Source organism: Myodes glareolus, chromosome 21 (assembly GCF_982192425.1).
Source record: "Myodes glareolus chromosome 21, mMyoGla1.1, whole genome shotgun sequence".
NCBI lineage: Eukaryota > Metazoa > Chordata > Mammalia > Rodentia > Cricetidae > Myodes > Myodes glareolus.
Window position 1 is genome coordinate 41,208,153 of NC_142046.1, and position 21,305 is coordinate 41,229,457.

The window sequence follows — 21,305 nt, forward strand, 5'->3', positions numbered from 1 at the left end:
TTTATAACAGTCACAATTTTAAGCATATGTGACCTGTACCCTACAGCCCCAAATCCCATCAATCATCTCTAACTACTGAATTATTCTCCCCGGTTTCTGCTGTTGCTCATTGGGGACAACATCACCTTCCTGACAAAGCTGCTGCCTGTAGCTTCTCTTTTCTAGTTAGTAGTTGGTATGATTTTTAATCTCTCAGACTTGGTTTACATGAATGCTTCAGCCTCGGCCTTGGCAGGTGTGCGCTGGTGTGTTTAAGGCCTAAAGTACACAAATAAAGTCAGTAGGACTATTGAACGGTGTAAACACGGGTGAACATATTTTTTTTAATATCTGGGAAGTCTTTTCCTTTTTTCTGTTTTAAACACATGTTTATTTGGTGTGTGTGAGAGAGCTCATGCTGTGATGCACATGGAGAACAGATTGCAGGTGTTGGTTCTCTCCCTCTTCTGTGTTTGTCCCAGGAGTCAAATTGAGGTCATTAGGCTTGGCGACAGGTGCCTCTACCCACTGAGCCATCTTGTTAGCCTACGTAGTCTTTTATACTGAGACTTACACATAAGCGAGGTGTACTATTATAAATATTATAATATATAACATATGCTACCATATGTTATAATATTATATATTCTAAATTATGCCTTATGGTAACCAATGAAATAATTTACCAAAGAAGGGGACATTATAAAAGCAATAATTATCTTTAATTCTACTCAATAGTTTTTTAAAGGTATTAATAGTTTTAGCATTAAAAAGAGAAATCTACAGATTCAGGAGTATGTTGCTATGTGTGTTTTCAAAAAGGATGGGCCAGATGAATAGAATTTTATATTAGTAAGAAAATAATCCAGTGTGGGTTGGGCAGGATGTCTGGCACTGGCAATAGCTGACTCAGAAAAAGTCAGATTTATCCTTATTTTATAAGTCAGATTGATATTCCATATCAATAATAAAAGTTGATATCTAGAGAAAATGAGGGGGAAAAGCCCACTAAGCTTCGACTTGCCTTTGCAGAAGGCTGGAGAATCACCAGACCCTGAGATAAGCCCTGGAGTTGTGTTTAATGTCCATGCAAGGGCCAAGGAATGAAGACTTGTACAAGTTGGTGCATTTGAATTTGATTACCTCATTAAGTTGTATCCTAAAGGGCTACACACAAAACACTCACCATACTCATGCTATGTGTGGATTTGAAGTTCATTGAAATGGTCCCCATTGTTCAGGAATTCCCGTCTTTGGAACTCTCATCTCTAGAGATGAGCTCACAGTCAGATTTTAGAAAGTATACCCTCCCCCACCACAAAAGAATGGGGTTTTCCAGTGTATGCCCTTTCACAGACACATCCACGTGTACTGTCTTCTTCACCAGAGCGGCGGAGCCCTGATGGGCGGTCCCAGCACACAAAATTAGCACAGACTCAATAATGGATGCATTGAGTCATGGGGGGGGGGGACAGTTTTACATGCTACACTGCATTCTTATTTAGTAAAAGTTTACATTAAAATTTTTCGTGGGGGGGGAATCTTGACAATTAGTAAGAAATCAGTAGGCAGGAAAACAGTTTCTAGTTTCTAGCTCCCCAAACCAGAAGCCATTGTATTAGGTTTCCATACAATCCCATAAGTGGACCCTAGTTTTAGGTGTCCTTGCCTCCCTCTTCCCTGTTTGATTCTTTCATTCCAGTCTCCCCTCCTTGTCTATCCTTAGCTATCTTTTCTATTTCCCCTTCCCAAGGAGATCCGTCTCCCTTCTGCCTCTTGTCACCGCCTCCCCTTCAGTTCCTTTCTCTCTACCTCTCTCTCTCTCTCTATTGTAGCTTGCCTATCAATGACTTAACAGCTAATGTTCACATTTACGGAAATACATATCATATTTGTCTTTTTGAGTCTAAGTTATCTCAGTCAAGATGATTTTATTCTATCCATTTACCTGCATTAGTTTCTTACTGGTGGAGTAATATTCTGTTGTGCAAAGTGTACCACATTTTATTTTTCCATTTATCTGTTGATGAACATCTAGGTTGTTTCTAATTTCTAGCTATTATGAATAGAGCAGGAATGACCATGTTTGAGCAAGTGTCTCTGTAGCATGATGTAGGGTCCCATGTGTATATGCCCAAGAGTGGTATAGCTCGATCTTGAGGTAGATCAATTCCCATCTTTCTGAGAAACCGCCACACTGATTTCCATAGTGGCTGTACAAAGTTTGTCCTCCCACCAGTAACGGAGGAGGAGCGTTTCCCTTATTCCACAACCTCACCGGCATGAGTTGTCATTTGTTTTAATGATCTTAACCATTCTGACGTGGATAAGATAGAATCTCAAAATAATTGTGATTTGCATTTCCCTGATGATTAAAAATGTTGAACATTTAAAAGTGTTTTCAGCCCTTTGAGTTGCCTCTTTTAAGAATTCTCTGTTTGGAACTGTACCCCATTTTAAATTGGGTTATTTGTTTTCTTTATATGTAGTTTTTTTATTTTTACTTTTTTATTTCTTTTGGATATTAGTCCTCTGTTGGATGTGTAACTGGTAAAAACCCTCCCATTCTGTTGGCTGCCACTTTGTCCAAATGACATGTCCTTTGCCGTGCAGAAGCTTTTTGGTTTCATGGGGTCCCATTTATTAACTGTTGATCTTAGTGCCTCTGCTATCAGTGTTCTGTTCATGAAGTCTTTTCCCATGCCAGTTATTCACACTTTAAATTGTTCATCAGTGAACTCATGTGATAAAAGGTCATAAACATTATTTTGGAACAACCCCAATCTAAGATAGCTATATCTTTTCAAAGCAAGGAAAATGTTACCAATTACTAAACTTTGGCCAAATCTGTAAAATTGTATTTAACAGAGCCATCTGGATGAAACGTGACAAAATATTAACATCTGTTGAGTGAGGGTGTATTTGTTATATGCATGGCTAATAAACTTTAATTTTTAAGATTTTAATTAAGGCTATATAGTTGAATGATATGATTAAATAGATTTGCTTTAGAATCTAAAATAAATACTGTGGCAACTGTAAGATTACTGTCAATTATTTTATTTTCTATTTTGTGTATGTTTCATGTTTGCTTCTTACTGCCTAATGTCAAAGCCAGCACATTACCGAGGCTTCATCCATTCACGCTAGTAATGTCACCCCTTGGTTGTGGGGTGGCCGTCCATAGATGGTGGATGCAAAACAGAATGAGAAGGAACCAGACAGCCAAACAGATGTGTTTTTCAGTCTTTAGAGTTACACCTAGGACGGGGTTCTTCATTCCATGCCCCCATTCAAGTCTCATTTTGGGTCTGATCTCCTTGTGTTCCTGATGCCCCAGCTAAATGCTGACCCCTTTCCACAGTCTTTCCCACGTTCCTCGGGGCAAGTCATTTCCCTACAACAAACTCATAGCTGTTTGTGTGTGCCCGTGTTAGCTCATTGTGAGGTACTGAGGGCCAACCTCAGTATGCCAGTGGCTTTGCAGCCCATCTCCCACCCCAGTGCTCATTAAATGAATAGTGGACCTTACTGAGGAACAGCAGCTTTGGGGTTCATCAGAGGATGCCCTGCAAGTTCCCCACTTGGTATCCCAGGCATTTACCTTTGGCACAACTTGAGGGTGCCTTCCAGAAGATTCCCAAATGCAGTAGACACAGCTGCTCAGCTCTGAGGGCAGCATCGCTGCACGCCAGTCAGGAGCCATTCAGAGGATGTTAGGACAGGGAATAGCGGTGTTCTGTTGTGTCATGTGAGAGATACTGTACCCCTGCGAGCCTTCTGGCCCCTTGCTGTCCACTTTGGAATCAGCGTGTAAAGATAAAACTAGAAATTGGCTCTGAGACTCAGACCCCTCTGCAGTCAGCCTCCTGATTGGCTCAGATGACTTTGTAGTAGAATTCCTGCTCAGAACCAGGAAGCTTCCTTGGGATTTTTTTTTCCTCCAATTTTTTTTTTTTTGTGTGTGTGTGTGTGTGTGTGTGTGTGTGTGTGTGAAATGACATTAATCAGAAAAAAATGGGCATTTTATAACCAGTTTTCTTCCTTAAGATTTTGATTTGTTAGTGAAAATAAGGAACTCTGGGAGACTGTATAACGTTTTGTCTTCTAAATATGCAGCAAAAGAAAATAAAAGGTACATTTTATTGGCTTTTCAGCAACTGCACATAGTTTTTGCCATTTCTGTCCTCACTCTGCATAAAAGGGAGGTAGCACGAAGAGGTCCTTACAGGGGACACCGTTTCAGCGGCGAACAGTTCCGTTCCCTTGCCCTGGAGCCTCGTCTGCTGTGTGCCCCATTCAGAACTTACAACAATCTCAGTGAGATTGCTCAGATTTTCTGTTAGTCAGCCCAGAAGTGTTCCAGGCAAAGCAGTAAGATACTTGTATATGATTTTCCATTTTGTCTTATGTTCTAGCATTCCAGCATATATAAACTGGCGGTATTGATAGACTTAAAAGACTCCTGCTGTGGATTCGATGGTGTCTGTATGCAAAGGTGATGGATGATACTAAACATCCTCACTTCAGTCTTGAAAAGCCCTGAAAGTGGGTGAAGGTGCTCATTCTGAGTACACCGTAGCTGGTCTAGTTAATATTTCATCTCATCTAAATGCACTTGAAACATCTTTGAAAATATGAAAACTAAAAATAAAGTGTGAGGATTAGGGGAATGTGGAGGTAAAATTTAGAAAGGTAGGATGGAGCCAAGACAAAAATAGAACAACAAAAATGTATATGTAGCATACATTGCCTTGCTGAGGTTGAGAGCCAGTTTTGCCCCGAGCATCCTAGCAGCTGTGCTGGAGACAGAAGCAGTCCTGATGTAAGTGTGCTCTAGATGGAAGGAAGCAAACCTCACTAATGAATGTCACAGTGTCAGTGTATAAGAGGGAAATGAACCAGGCTGCTCAGGAGGATCCTCCCATCCAGGGTACCAAGACTTCAGTGGTTTCTCCTGTGTGATCACATCAGGAGAGCAGTTTTTGACCCTCAGTGGTCTCTGCCAGCAAACTGCAAGAACAAGCTCATATAGGGCCATTCCTCATTGCTAAGTGGAATCTAGATGGACGATATGGCACCTTTGCTAAAAGTAATTCCCCTGGGGGCCAGTTCTGACATCTAGCTTGGCTCAGGGTGGTATTTAGCACGTGTAGATAGATGAATTGCTTTCCGGTCCGCTGAGCAGGCAGCCTACCATGACTACTTCTGTCAGCATAGCTTTTGAGAGTCATGGCTGGTGAGAGATGCCGAGATGTGCGGTGTCCTGTGTTGCAGTTCACTGCACAGATGTGTTATATGTACATTCGTGACAGAAACGGCTCCCAGGAAGCGCTGCAGTAGGCACAGCACAGCGCGCCTTAAGAGAGCCTCAGAGTGCAGGAGCCCCACAGAGCAATGTGTCTGTAAAACATGCAGATTTTGATGAAGATGGGATTTGGTCCATTTCTCCCTATGGCATCAGTGGAGGATTGTGCTCACGGTAGCTGAGTTTAGGTTTAACAGGGTAAAGTAACAGTAGAAGTACTTGGTAGTCTCCTCAGGACGCTGCCATCTGGACTCTGCCCAATTCTTCACCCTGGAACCTGCCCTCCTTTGTTCCCGAGGGCGTGGAAAGGGGTAGAAGGAATTTGGTAACCAAGACCATATTCTCAGTCTGGATTTTATTGACTGGAGTTAAATAATGATCACCTTAGACAATTTATAAAATGCAAGGGAAAAAAAGAGAAAAAAATCTATAATCTTGCCACTCAAGAGATAACTACTGTATTTTAAAGTCAGATGTATTGAAGTATAAATTGCAGCCAATCCACCCCTTTGTAGTACAGTTTTATGATTTCTAGCCGCCACAATTGGCATAGAATTGTATGGCCACCTCCACAATCCACCGAGAGTATTTTCATCAGCCTCCCCAAAATGTTCCAGCTGCTTTTAAAACCTTGCTGCATTTCTCTCTCTTCATCTTTTTCTTTAAATGAAAGTATTTCCCAAGAGTAACTTTTCTTCTTATTCTTCACCTTGCACTCTGATATACTAGGCTTATTAGTTGAACAACTTTTAATGGCCCCTAATTGTCCAAGAAATCCCAGGGAAGCAATAGCTTGGAGCCCAAGGGTGCTCATTTGGCAGCAGGTCGAGATTCCTGCAGCCTTCCAAAGGCAGGTGCACAGTGAGCGAAGGGCGGCCAGGGGAAATCCTACCTACCAGCTGAAGAATGCAGCCTTCAGGTGTAAAGGAATGCCTGTATCCACATCTCATTCAAACGAGGAAATTACACTAGTTGCTCATCTCTTTGGGTCACCGCAAGAATAGGAAACAGAGTTAGGGTAGAAGTCAGTAACTGAAAATGCCTTACAGTCCTTGAGACTAAGTTTTAGTGCAGGATTTGAAAGCTGTTCCTGGTGGCAGACGTGAGATGTTATTCTCTGTTGCCCAGAAACTCACCTTAACTGCTGGTCTTTGTTTCTCAGTTACTTCTAGATGAGTTGTAACTGGTAAAAATGTGTTTCTTTGCAAGCTATAGGTCTATTTCTCAAACTTTATCTTATGAATCACAATATTTATGAAGATAAATACTCAATTTCCATCTGCATTGAAGTAGAAAAGAGGCTAAAGTTGCATATTATTTTTTTTATTTACTCATGTGATGTTCAAATACACTTATTTTATATGAAAGCACAGTGTTCTTTACCGGCAGCTGCTGCTACCTTAAAGCTTGCCCATTGTAAAAACCTGTCCTTAAAGCTGCATAAAGGAGAAGGGGGTGTGGGTGGCACCGTTGGCATTGCTACCATCACATTTGCCCTAAGATTCTCGCTCTCATCTTACTTTAAAACCCCAGTCAAGTAGAACTCTTGATGGCTTCAAATAGGCTGTGCGGCCTTGACAGTCTTCTTGCTGCCACTAAGTAAAAGAACCGCTAGCTTTTAATGAAAAGAGGTGATTCCCGCTGCCACAGAAGTCCTTGGAAAAGTGTCACGGCTTTGCATTTTCTAGGGTCATCTGGGGTGCCCATCGGGCTTCTGTGGATACCACTAAAGATTCTGAAAGTGTTTGGGGACTGACAGTAGCAGTAAAGGTTTTCTCATGGTTCAGATCTTTTTCCATGAATATTTTTTAAATCATTGTAAAATAAACTGCCGCAAATAATGCCTTCTTTGAAATGAAGAGTCTTTGAAAAGATTGACTGTTTGTTCCTTGACATTTACCGCTTTGGGAAGATGTTTGACATTTAGTGCCTTCAGAACTTGGGGGGATTTTTATTATTGTTTTTAGATGAGTGTTTTAATGAGATAATTCCATATAGCCTTCAAATTCGTACTTTCAAAGTACAGAGATCAGTGGGGTTTAGTACATTCATAAAGATTTTCACCCATTAGTGTTATTGCCCACTCCTTCCCTCTCTCAATGCCGGGAGCTATTTCCTGTGGCTGTGGCTCCATTCTGGAATGAATATATATAAAACATTTGGTCCTTTATAACTGACATCTTTCACTTCGTGTGTTAAAGGTTCATCCATTTTGCATATTGCTTACCTTTTTATTTCCAAATAATATTGTATTTTTATAGACAGACCATGTCTTCCTTGCCACTCATTATTGGCACTGTGAAGAGTGCTGCCGTTGACTGTTAGGGGGACGCCCAGGGTGTTTGCTTCAGCTCTTCCTGAGTTAGGGCACTGGCGAGTCCAAGCGAGATTCCTTTGGGCCTGTCTGAGCTGGTGGACGTCTGTTTTCTGTCACTGCCGTCCTCCTCTGTTGCTGAGATGGCCATCTGTGCATAGTAGGTCTAGCCGTTTCGGTGCTGGTTAGACTTGCTAGAGCACATTTCTTTATGTCTGCTGCCTACCTTAGCAGTCAAAGGTCAAAGCTCCCAGACTTCATTTATAATTCAGACTTAATGAAGAACAAACTCCTTAATATTTGAATGTAATTCAGAAGCACTCTTTGAGATTTCCACAGTGAATATTTATCATGTAGACACTCTTAAGAGAAAGTTTAGTAACACTGAATTTTTATGGCAGAACTCCTGTTATAAGCAGTGGAGAGTTCTCCATCGGAAGGGTAGAGAATGAATCTGGCTCTTCCGGCTGGTCTCAGCTCTTCAGAACCCATTTTCTGGGGCAGTTGGTTCAGCACCACTGAGGCATTTTTAATTACTGCTTCTCGTTACCATTCAAGCCACAAGCAAATTTTATCTAGGACATAGTTATCTAAGTGATGACTGTTGCTCACATTTGATTTCAGCTTAGATGATGGAGACTCGTAGGGCACAAGCCGAAGAGTCTACAGACTGTATTCCTAGACACCCTTTTAACTAGGAACACAACCAAGTACTATTGAAATTGTTAGCCAAATATTTTTCATATGAAATAGAGTCTGTTATGAATCTAGAACATTATGCAGCAAAGCATTTTAATCAGAGTGCATAACTATTCTAAAATGAATTCACCATCTCTGACACTGAACATTTAAAAATGTTAAGTGAGTGATATAGCTGGAAGGAACCACAAATACAGATTGTTTATAGTTAGCATCAAATTTTCAAATTATTCTAATACTGATCTGGTATCTTTGATTAAATATGGAAGCAGCCCAACTCTATTAATTTTTCTAATTAATGAAGAGGAATATACCTGTTAAAAATTCAGAAACCCATGCATGTAAAATATATGTACCATGCTATTATCTAATTTAAGAACTGTTTTAATTAAGATAACATTATTTCATTTTCTGCAAATTTCATAATTCATATTCTATAATTACTAATCCTAAATTATTTAACATTAATGAGTTATTGAACTAAACTAAGAATTACATTGTTAGCATTCCCTTTTAATCATTAGGTTTTTTTTAAAGATATATGTATGTGTGTGTGTGTGTATGTATATTTAAAGTATGTTCAAACATACAAAATAGAGACTACAGTATATCAGGAAACTTAAAAAAAGCTTGTTTTTACTTTTGACATAGAAATTAGTAATTACTTTCACTATATCGGAAGCACAACAGTGCTCCAAATCTGCTCTATTGTCTTATGGCTCTCGCTGTGAAGTTATCCACATTAGTATTCTTTAGGAACCAGTAGCAGCCCCAAGTCTAGAGTGCCATGTGGCAAATTCGAATATACCCAGAATTCAGAATTACTGAAATTTTTTTTATATTGACTTCCATTTTTTATATAAAAGGAAAAAAATTAAACACAGCAAGTTTCTTTGGCCTACCCTTTCCCCTCTCTAGGCACTGGTATCCTGTCTTCTGATGTACTCTGTGTACTCTTATATGGAATATACTTTGTAGTCACATGAATAGCATTTTTTGTTGATTTTTAAATTTGCACACTTGGGGTGGGGTCTGGAGAGATGTTTAAGAGCACTGACTGCTCTTCCAATGGACCTGGGTTCAGTTCCCAGTGCCCACATGGTGACTCACAACCTCTGTAACTTCGTTTCTTTGGGTCCCGAAACACCTTCTGACCTTTCCAGCACCATGTGGTATCTAGAGATACATGCAACCAAATCACACATACACATAAAATTGGTTAATTAATATGCATAGAAATAGTATATTCTATGTAATTCTGCATTTGCCTTTCTTCCTGAGATGTGTTCACATCGGTGCAATAAATCGGTGTAGATTTATTGTTTATACTGCTGTATCACAGTATTAAGTTGTCCAGCTCTTTTTTTTTTAGCTGAAATGAACATTTCCTCTTTAATTTATCTTTAACATATAATGAATCATGCATTTATAGCATATGCTTGTATGTTTCCAAGACGAGCAGGTTAGACTAATCAGTATAGCTGTCACTTTAGGCACACACCTTTTGGGAGGTACTGGACATCTTCTCTGTTGGTCATTTAGATAAGCAGTTAGCTGTTAGCCAGAGTTGTCACCCTCCTGCCCACTGCACCCCGCATCTGCACAACTCCCTGCCCCGCCCCCTTTCCTACTTTTCCATAAACTTAACCTTGATATGTAAGTGAAAGCATGACGGGCTTTTGTCTTGCACGTTATTTTACGTAGCATAATAACCTCCAGAACCTTCTGTGTCTTCTGTTTCACATGTATGAGCCTCTGGAACACACACTCTTAGAAGTGGTCATTTTTCATTTGTGTGTTTACGTTGTGTACGCATACATTGTTCAAGTAGAACTTTCCCACATCCGAGGACCCTCAGGAGTCAGCTCTTTCCTTCTACCCTGCACTGTGCATCACTTGAACTCAGGTCTTCAGGCTTGAAGTTCCCTTCCAGAGACTTCTCGCTCGCCCAAATGTATTTTTAAAAGATGCTTCCTATACTTCTAAAGTTTTATATTTCCTATTTGTATCCCCAGTTTATCTGGAATTGATGGTGTGTGCAGAAGGCAGAGGAGGACATCAGATGTCCTGCTCTGTTACGACAGCGGCTCACTAAACCCGGAGCTAGCCTGGCGCAACAAATCTGTCTGTCTATCTGTATGTGAAAATTTCTCCTGTAGTAGGGCAATCACTGTATAACAGTATCCAAATACTGCACTGCTTACTGTGGCTGCAGCCTCTATGTACTTTATGAAGTTCTGTATTCAACAGATTACACTGGCTACCCGGGCTCTATCCTTACTTGTTACATCCCTGGGTGTATAAAGGGTTTGTTTATAGTAGTACGGTATAGAGAAGAGACTACTAGAGTAGTCGTATAGAGAAGAGACTAGCCATAGAGCTGCTCTTACAACATTGACAGTTGCATTAGGAGATATTTGGACTCATTATCTTATTATTGCCCAGTAGAGTTTGATTTCTGGTTTGGTTTGATTTGGTTTTAATTATTATTGTACACCTGCCTAACATTAAGATGCCATTTCTTCATAACAGTAGTGTTTTCCACAGGGGTACCAATAAGTAGTTAGGGAAGACTTAAGCCTCCCCACCTCCTCTTCCTAACTGAGTATTGTGTAGCTGTGCTTGATGGAGGAGGAAAGCCACTGAACCCCTGGCCTCCATCCCTGTGCTTGCCAACCTGAACCTGCAGTGGCCACTTTGCTTCTGCTGATTAATCACAGCCATGGCACAGGAAGCCATGTCAGTACCAGCTCAGAAATTCTGGAAAACAACCTTGAAAAACAGCACTTTAACTAATGTGGCCTGTGCTGTCGATTGTTTTTAGGGAGAAAATGTTAGCATACCTTACCTTCATTGAATCACTTCGATCTTCATGAGCTAAAAGATGGTTGCTGTTAAACGTAGCAGTCAGAGCAGAGTGATGTGTGTGGCAAGTTGTTTCCTCCGCCCTTCAGAGGACTGCTCAACATTGCTCTGCTGCGTGATACTTGGAAAGGAAAATTAAAAGTGTGATTATCTTCCAAAGAGTGAGGGCCACCCGTTAGCACATCTTCAGCAGGTTAATCAACGTGCTGTAAAGATGAACATGGCATGTCTGCCTGGGGAGACGGAAGAACCCTGATTCATCTGCCAGCTCTGTAATGTCTGGATTGTTCCTATAGCTGCCCTCCCCAGGGCTTCACAATCCACTTAATAACAAATCAATCTAATCTGGTTCTGTATAGATTTTTCTATCCTGGGCTTGTATTCTTCCACAATTAAACAGGGAGAAAAATGCTCTAAAATTGAAGGGAGAAAAGCCCTAGGCTACAGATTTTCATAGCTAAAAAATCTTATATTGAACAGTTGCACATTTTAACATCTACCAAAAGCTTTGGTACAACATTTGGTTTGCATGGGTAGGTGGCTTGTAATTCCATCAACACTATCTTTTGGGGTGGTGTATGGGTGTGTACCTTCCAGACTTTTCTTTAAATTGAAAAACAAGCAATGTCTATTGATTTAGGATTCTGTTATCATTACTATAGCTTAGATCAATTATTTGTTGATCCCAACTTTAGTTGTTTTATCGGTAATAATGCTGTTGGTGGCGCAGCAAATTCAAGTTAATTTTCCCACCATGATACCAGAACTGGTATCCAAGAGGCACAGAATGTAGAGCACATTTGCTCTCTGAATAGCACTGATGTAATACTTCTGAATCAGAAGATTTGTTTTTGACGGGGATATGAAACAGTCTCACACTGTATGTCTTCTAAATGTAAATGCAAAGGTAGATTATTATTATTATTATTATTATTGAAAAGAGGTACATTCATAACAAGTCTACTTGTTAAAACCATCTGTGATTCTTCTCAGCCATGAACAGTGAGGACTTACTGTTCATCGGTGTCTGCTGAAGCTCTCAGCTGAGAGGTGGCACGTTTGTCAGTGACAACGTCCGTGAGATCCCTAGGATCACATCTCCATCATATCCTGATGTCGAGGGGAGACTGCTAAAGGTCTGGAGTTGATGGTATTGTAAAGTACAGAATAGCCACGATGGCATCTGCTTCCCAAAAATTGCTCCAGCATCTACATGTAAGTCCAGTCTGGGGATACCGGGGACAGGAGCACATGGTAAACGACACCGGGCTGAGGAGCTGATTGGATGCAGGCCGTTGGGAATTCTACAAACGGAGTGAAATCATTTCAAACAGGACAAAGACTTTGGAGACAAAGCAGCCAGTTGCTTACCAGGAGCCACACCTTAAAAAAAGCAGACTCTCCCCTGCCCAGAAAGCACCAGCTGTCCATAGCTCCTCAGCCAGGGCTGGGGACTCACGGAGTCACACTGCTGTCCATGCCGCAGCGTTGACAGGCTTGCTCCTTCGCAGGCGACCACAGCTACTGAGAGTTCATGAGTGTAGCAGGCCTGTTGTGGACAAAAGGAACCATTTTGCCGGGTCCTCCTAGGCCTCTGACTCTTACAGTGTTTCTGCCTCCTCTGCTGGTCCCTGGGACTTGAGGGGAGAGGATTTGATACAGAAATCTCATTTGCAGCTAAGAACCCCATAGACGCCCTCTGCAGGTTGACCAGTTGTGTTTCTTCATTAGCCACCATTCATTGCACAGAGAAACTTCTCTGCTGAGGTCTGAGAGCTACCCTAACCCGTGGGTATAGATAGGAGTTTAGAGGACAGTTTGGTACAGGTCCATTTAACAAAATAATAATAGTAGCTTCACACCTGGGGCCTGTGAGTTCCCCAGTCTTGACCAGATTTACCATGCAAGACATTTGTTTCCTCCTGTGGAACCGGCCCTAAATTCTATCAGAAAGTTGTTGGCTGCCCTGTAGCATTCCCGCCACCATTGTACCCGTGGGTGTATCTTGCCATGTGTTATTATTATAGGTTCACAGCTGGCTATGGCTGCTAATGACATTCCACATCCGGTCCCCCCCCCCCCCCAGCAACCTGAATGGCACCCTCTGGTGCTATGAAAGCTAGTCAACATAGAAGAAGCTTCCAGATCATTACCAGCTTGATTTCTCCATACCTTGTGACCAAAGTTGTGTTCTTAGCAACAGGGCCTTACAATCGAGTTCTGCTGGGAAACCTGAGCAGCGGTATAGCCCGTGTTGTTGTAGGCTGTCTAGAACTAAGATAGCCCTGGAACTGGCTCTTTTATGTGGTGGCCACTGTCTTCTGAAGCATTATCCCCCATGTAGGGTAACTCCAATTAATGTCTTTTATTCATGTGTACATGTGTGTAGCTTATAAAGTAGTAGGTTTCATACGGCTTTTTCAAACCTCTGTATTGTTAATTATTCTTCCACCCCTTTCTTCACATTGTCCTCCTATCCTTCTTGTTCTCCTCAAATAGCCTTCCCTAGTCTTCTTTTCATGTCGCCCATGTTCTGATTTACTGCATTTTTATAAAATTAGCATAGTTATATTTATTAGACATTTCAATTTCCTATAACTCTTAAAATTTCATTGTTGGAATTTAAATTCTTCTGAAAATTTAAAGAGAAACGGCTTATTAGTCCTGATTTTAAAATTCTTTTTCTTCTTCCTCCTCCTCTTCCTTTTTTTTTTTTTTTTTTGTGGAGGGGGTGGGTGTTCAAGACAGTGTTTTACTGTGTAGCCCTGAATGTCCTAGAACTCTCTCTATAGATCAGCCTGTCCTTACTCAGAGATCTGCCAGCGTCTGCCTCCTGAATGCTGGGATTAAAGGCATGCATCACCACCACCACCTGACTTAAATTCAGTTTTTACCACACATATTTGTTTGAGGGCATATGCACATTCCATCGCATAGATGTAGAAGTCAGAGGACAACTTATGGAAGCCAGTTCTCTCCACCTCACAGGTCCTGGGGATCAAACTCAGGTCATCAGACTTGACAGCAAGTGCCTTTACCTGACAATCTTACCTGCCCTGATTTTAAATTTTATAGATTACAATTTACAGTTTATTCCATATCTGCCCTAAGCCTTCCCTGTGGATTATGTTGACGTATGGTGGCCATGATTAGGGAAGGATTAAGCCAATCAGTTTTCTCTTCTCGGTCACACTGTGAACTGTTCTTGCTTTATGGTTTCATGCTAGAGGTGTAGAGCATCCCGTGCTTTGGAAGGGCCTGCTCACCTGAGGGGTACATCTACAGATCACCTCTTGAGAGAACCTTTTGATCTGTTCTCATGTCCCCCACCCTTGCCCCACCCCACTTGGTAGCTGGAAATCCTATGCATTTTATGTGGGAAGCAGTGGTGAGTAAGGAGAAAGTGGCCGGGTGGATTTGAGACGTGGGACGTACCAGGGGCTTTAACATTTCAAAGCTGCTCATCTGGGTTTTAGACACTGCTATAAAGAGCAGCGGTGACTGGATATTGACTGTCTCCAGGCTCTGTTCTTTCCCCCAGACAGTTATTGATGATGCCAGATCTGTCCTCCTCGCACATGTGAATTCATTTCTCCCTCAGCACAAAAATAGCTTCTTACGGCCCTGGTCTATAAATCAAGAGTTGAGAACGTGATTACAGCGAGAAATGGGAGCACAGCAGAAATTTAAGAAGTGTGCTCTGCTCTTCTTTATTTTTGTAACTGGAGCAAAATTTCTCTTCAAGTTAAAGAACCTTCGCTCTTCACAAAATCTAAAAATAAATTATTGGTCTGGCTAATCAGGCAGAAATTGTGTTTTAAATGCATATTGCATGGAGGATACGCTACAGCCTTCCAAGCTCTGGAGTTACCACCACACGCTGGAGTTAGAGGTGTGCACCACCACGCGCTGGAGTTAGAGGTGTGCATCACCGCGCTGGAGTTAGAGGTGTGCACCACCACCCGCTGGAGTTAGAGGTGTGCACCACCACGCGCTGGAGTTAGAGGTGTGTGCACCACCACGCGCTGGAGTTAGAGGTGTGCACCACCACACGCTGGAGTTAGAGGTGTGCACCACCACACGCTGGAGTTAGAGGTGTGCACCACCACGCGCTGGAGTTAGAGGTGTGCACCACTACCATGCGTTAGAGTTAGAAGTGTCCACACACTGGGGTTAGAGGCGATTGTATTTATTTAATCATATGTAGAGATGTAGGAAAGTTTTCCTTTTTCCCTTTTTTGAAAAAAACAAAACAACAACAACAACAAAAAAAACCTTCCCCTGCTTCTTACCATTGCCACCCTCATTTAAAATTGCAAGATTGAGATTGTCTTATACCAAAAAAAAGGACATGCTTATGTAAACACTTAACCATTTTTATTTTGAGCTTAGATTTCCCCTTTCTATGTCTACATCTTTAGAGCATTTGAGTCGGTAAGAAGTGGGGATTAATGGCATTTTTCAGGCTATAAACACAGATAATTCCTGTCCACCTGTCAATTCCTAAGCTGAATCTTTTCCTGAATTCCTGTACCTTTGCCTGAATAGGATCTTGAGCCCTGACTGAAGCCACTGCAAGAAAGTCTAGTCTTGTGTTAGCCATCTTACTGTTTTCCTTCCATTTGCTTCAGCTTTTCAAATGCTAGCCGGGATGTTAGGAAACCCTTCTCTGGATTTCTCTGACTAATCAGAACACCTGTTGTGGGGTGGGCCTCAGCAGAAGTCGTCCTTCCTGTGTAATTTATGGGGCTGCCACAGGGAACTGTTTGTCTCATTTCTGTCTAGTAACACATCCTCTTTGATCTTCGCTTCCCATATGGTCGTCTAAATCTTTTATTCATAGATTCAAAGCACTCACACAAAATGCTTTTGTCAAAGAATACTTAACATCATCTAAAATGTATCTGCCTCTGTTGCTCCGTGTGTTTTCTCCACCTTGAATGTTTGCACTCAGCAACAAAAAGTCATTTTCTCTTTGAGAGACTGGTCATGATATTATTTATTAATATCTTAACCTTTTTCTGGAATGTATTTTAGACAGCCATTACATGGGAATCTAAAACTACAGTAGAATTTGTAGCATGCAGAATGGAAGACTGGGAAGTGGGAAGACAGCATGGATAAAGTGGAAGAGTGGACGATTCACAGCATTTACCAAACCCCTGGCCAGAGAAACAAGCCAGTACTGTGCTTTCCCAGCGCTTTGCTGCCCTGCCTTTGTGATGCTTTAAATACTGATATGAGCGCAGTCTGAGAGCGAGAGCAGTGTCATCTGGTCTGCCCCTCTCCAGCTACGTTATTGCCCCGCTGTAGCTCATACTTGTGACTGGGTTTGGAGTGGAGATGGGCCAAACAAAGCAAATGCCTTTTGGCAAGTGTGGATAGCTCAAGAGTCCGGTCAGGAGTTGCTATGTGAAGGGCATTATTCTTAATCTGGAGTGCGGTCTCTACTGACCACAATGTCACACTCAGATCACATAAATAATTATGAAGACGCCCTTTGCCCTGTCTCATTTGTTTTGTCTCATAGATTATGAATATGTACCATTCTCCAGGAAAAATTTACATCATACAAGATATCTAATCTTGAATTATGGCCTGTTGTCATGTTTTTTCTTTCTCTCTCTTACTCTAGAAGACAGGGGACTAATGCCAAGAACCTAAAGCATGGTTCTTGGTGTCTAGCTAACAGGGAATTGAAGGCAGGCCTCATGGCTCCAGATAGAAGTCTACACTCCCAATAAGACATGAGAAGAGGAGGAAGTCTCTTGTCTGTTGAGGCTGATGATGTACACCACGCAACTTTGGAAGATGTTCCCAAAAGTTTAGTCAAATGCCAAGAATTGCTTTCAGACTGTTGCTAAAATGTTCTTCTGCCTTGGCTAATGAAGTTTTTAAACCAGGGTGGTCAGCGCTCCCTAGGGAGTGATGGTGTCAGTTTGTCTTACAGTAGCTTCCTTGTTCTACGAGTAGGCATGGCATAGTTCCTTCATCTTCTATTTTATTTTTTTGGCTTTTTTTTTTTAAAAAAAAACTTAAGTAATCTTGTTTAAGGATGGGGAGCTACCTGCTCGTTTGGAGAACAGTCAAGATTTATTGTTTAATTTTATCAGACCCTCAGACGGAGAATGAGTCTAATGTAAAGACTACATTTCCTAGCCAGTTCATCTAAAAGCAACAGATGAGGCCCCTCTCTCCCAAGCACAGGAAAAACAAAACTAGCTGAACTGGATGTTTACCTGTTGGTAGATGGTACTAGTTTTGGAGCATCAGAGGTTTGTAGCCTTAGGGAGGCCCTCACTTCTTCTTACATGCCAAAGATTAGTATAAAGTGAGCCTATGACATCACTGATGGGAGTCCAGAGACAGGGAAATTTCACCTGACAGTAGGAAATGCTTTGAAGTAGGAGGTTTTCCTTTTCTAGGTGTCATATTTAAAAAGTGGTTTTCTCAGGAAAAAGTCAAGAACATTCAAGAAATCTACTGCATCATAAAATGAGTAATCTGCCTCCTTTGTTAAAAAAAAAAGTTAAAAATCCATTGGAATTTACCTTTAACACCAAACAACCAAAAATCTTCAGATTGGCAAGCATTTCAGTGTCCTCCATTCTGGTTAGGCACAGTCGCTCCCCCAAGAAGCACTGCTGTATGGTGATGGAAACCATCAAGGAGACTTTAGGAAGTGACAGTCTAGACAGTGGGACCTGCCCGTGCCTGTGTTGTGTTTTCAGATAAGACACTGTCTGGAGTAGTTCACTGAGTGAAATTTAATTTGCTGTTGGTTAACTGTGGGTAACCAACAGCAAATTAAATTTTGTTAGCCATCGATGAAGTTCTTTGCATCTGAGTGGCAGATGCCAACCTGAGAAGGGATGAGGGAAGTGTCATGACAGAGGTTCTAGGTAGCTCCATATTCTCCCTGTGGCCTCCCCAGTGCTTACCCAGTAGTGTTCAAGTAGGCTAGCTCACATTGGGTCAGAGAGGTGGAGCATTTTCTAAGAATGTTCTTGATTTTATAGCAAGAGACACAAAGTAAAGTTAAACTTCATTAGCGTTCAGTTTCCGGTGTATAGTGCATACATACATAGTTCTGTGGTACCTGCACGGCAGCTCTGGCATTTGAACAACTCTTGAAAGAATTTTTAGACTGTTCTGCACATTCTTCCCCCAAAATAGCATTCAAAGTGTGAAGCAGCTTGGCATATGAGGCAAGTTCAAGTACTTCCAAGTTCCTGGAATGTAGGTTTGTGTGGGAAAGGGCGAACGAAGGGAGCCAGGTGGCAAGGACCTTCTGTGCCACCCTCAGAAGTTTGCATTTTGTCTTCTGTGGTCTGTTTGTGTGTTAGCAGTGGGAGAATGACACCCATTTATTCATTCAGTAAACCTAAGTAGCAGCAGCAGGAAAGAGCCTGAAAGGGTAAGAAATCCAAACCATGAAGGCTGTTTTGAAGGTAGAGAGAATGTTCCAGCCAAACTGGGATGAAAGGATGGAGGCCTGACCTTTGACCCTGGCAGGAAGGTGAGGCCATGAGTCTGCTTCTCTGACATTTGTATGAATGAAGAGGACTCACATTCTCCTAGGCAGTGAAATAACTCCTGCTTTCCAGGGTGAGTGGCCCCGTGGTCCCAGCTAGAGCAGACTCTTTCCAGGAAAGAATTGTAACATGTTGGTCACAAAGTATGTTTGGAAATACTGTAACTCACAGGACTGTGTGTGTCTGTTAGTCTTAACAATAACCAGCAACCATCCTCCATGGTTGGCATAAGCAGAAAGAGGTGATTAGACATCACTCGTAGACTCTCTAGGAAGGCACATGAACCAGACTCTGAACCTTGGCCAGGATCCATGCTCACCGCAATGGCTGTGTCCATGACAAGCACTCGGGTCACCGCCACTCTCTTCTCACATGACTTCCTACAGCCCACTCACTAGACTGTCCTCAGGCCTGGGCAGAGGACGAGCAGTCGAGTTTCCTAACTGCTGACAAAAGACCAAATTCGGGAGGATTTTCAAACATAATACACAGCTCTAACTGGCCATTTTTATCAGTGAATAAAAACTAATTCCATATGTATAGAATTTTATAGTGATTTGCTACATATTCTATGTAGGACAAAAGTCCATAGTCTCTGCCTCAAATTTAAAAAAAAAGGCTGGTATTTTATTTAAAATACAAAGCTTCGGCCAGTCAGTATGCATTGAGTTTCTTCTTATTTGTTGTTCATCTTTCAACCTGGACAGTTCTAAACATATGAATGACCCATCGTAAATGGTTGATGATCAAGTTATTCAAAATTGTGACAATATCATCCTATTGACATAAAACTCTTGTTGATGACTCACTCAGTCCTTGTGTTTTAAATGTCTTTCACATTCCAGTGGAAGCTCCTAGAACACAAGCTGCTTGGCATCTTCAGAAGGGACGTGAAAGGGAGCCAGGGCGGAGTCTTATGGGCACAGTGCCTGCAGACACATGGTAGACAGCCAGCATTGGTTGGGAAGTGTTTCTAGGAATAGATGGTGGGGAGAGAGGAGAAGAAGGAAGCAGGTCTCTCCTTCTTGGCTGAAGCTACCTCTGGTGTCTCTAACACGGATCTGCCTCCACCGGCTCTAAAACAGAATGAGTCGTATTAAACAGCTTTTAAGAATCCATGTATTTATTCTTCATTCCTTGAGTCATAGAGAGCGAACACTTTGAGACTCAGTTAAACTGAATACTTTCAAAAGAGAAACACACTGTTATGAAGAACATATACCACAATTTCTACACAGCATCGTCAAGGTAGTTGGGTAATATGTGGTCTTCCACTCTGACAGTTTGGCTTATTTTTAATGTTCATTATTAGCTTATTTTCCTAATGAGTTGTTTTATTACTTTAAACTAAAATAGGAAGGGAACTTTAGCTGCAGATCACCATTGACTTTGGGGGTACCATGCTGTATTTAGGGGACCTAAGGCCTTTTCAGCAGCAAAATGGTCTTTGCCTGACTTTTGTGTCCATCCAGCCCCACCAAAAAGCTGCTGGTGCCTCCTCAGGACAAAGGGTGGAATACGTTAGACTGCTTGAGCAAAGTTAGAGCTCTCTATCAGTATTTACCCCAGCACCCAGGGCAGTGGGCGACTTGGGCCTTTTCACTTTTCATGGAGAAGCATTGTGTAGTGTCCCCTGTGTGCCAGCCAGGCAGGATGCTAGGCCCGTGGCACAGAGAGGGTTCAGACAGCCACAGCCTTTGCTACTCTGAGCAGGAGCCCAGAGGGACGTGATAAGGTTAATAATTGTAAAGATGGGAAACATTATAAAGCACCTCATTAAAGTTATGCAACTTAAATCTCAGAGCTTGATAACCTTTCATGGTGGTCCCAAGATACACGAGCTCTATTAAGCAGTCCTGCATGGCAGTTTGGTTGGCAGCATGTGTCCATGCTGGCATAAAATGTGATGGTTTTGGCAGTTACACAGTGAGGCATTACCAGTCCTAGTGTCCGGAAAACTAATTTTGGTAATAAAGTTAAATAACAAAAATACAAAGAAACTTCTCTCGGTTGTCAGAAGGAAACCACTTTCTAAGCTCAAGGACAGTGTGGTGACCTGCTACCAGGATCAAGGCAAATGCCCTTACTAAGATTTGCTCCCTGTTTCCCCACCCCTCCCGCAATGTCCCTTTTGAAATGGAACAAGGGCACATTAACTGGAGCAAGGCTCCTGGAGCTCCGGCCCCTTGATTGCTTCCATTCACGGGAGCCGTTACCCTGCTTGAAACTGCGCCCAGGTCCGCGGTGTGAACTGCAGAGCCTATGGTAGACAAAGGCAAATCATACACTTTCATCCAGCAAAGATTCCTGGGGAAGATGTCAGGGAGTTAGACAGGAAAGCAGAACTGCAGCAGGCAGCCCTGGACCTTTCACGAGTCCGTGTCCTTTTGTGAAGGGTTTGTTTATTTAAGCCTAGAGTTAAACTCTTTTTCATAAATTATTAAATACTCCTCAAAAGTATTTGGGGTTTTTTTCCTACTTTCAAAACAAGGAAAAGCACACATACTGAAAGAAATAAAGAAAAAAAAATCTATGGTCTTTCCCCAAGGAATTACTTCACTTTTTATCTTTTCAAGACTTTTCTCTCTCTCCCACCCTTCACCTT

At 41.9% G+C, this 21,305-nt stretch overlaps 1 protein-coding gene across 20 annotated transcripts in view; it reads left to right on the forward strand.

Annotated features, from left to right (window-relative positions):
- The window catches only part of Pkp4 (plakophilin 4), a 208,356-nt gene that overhangs the window by 119,408 nt on the left and 67,643 nt on the right, over positions 1–21,305 (forward strand). The gene's annotated exons all lie outside the window — the stretch shown is intronic.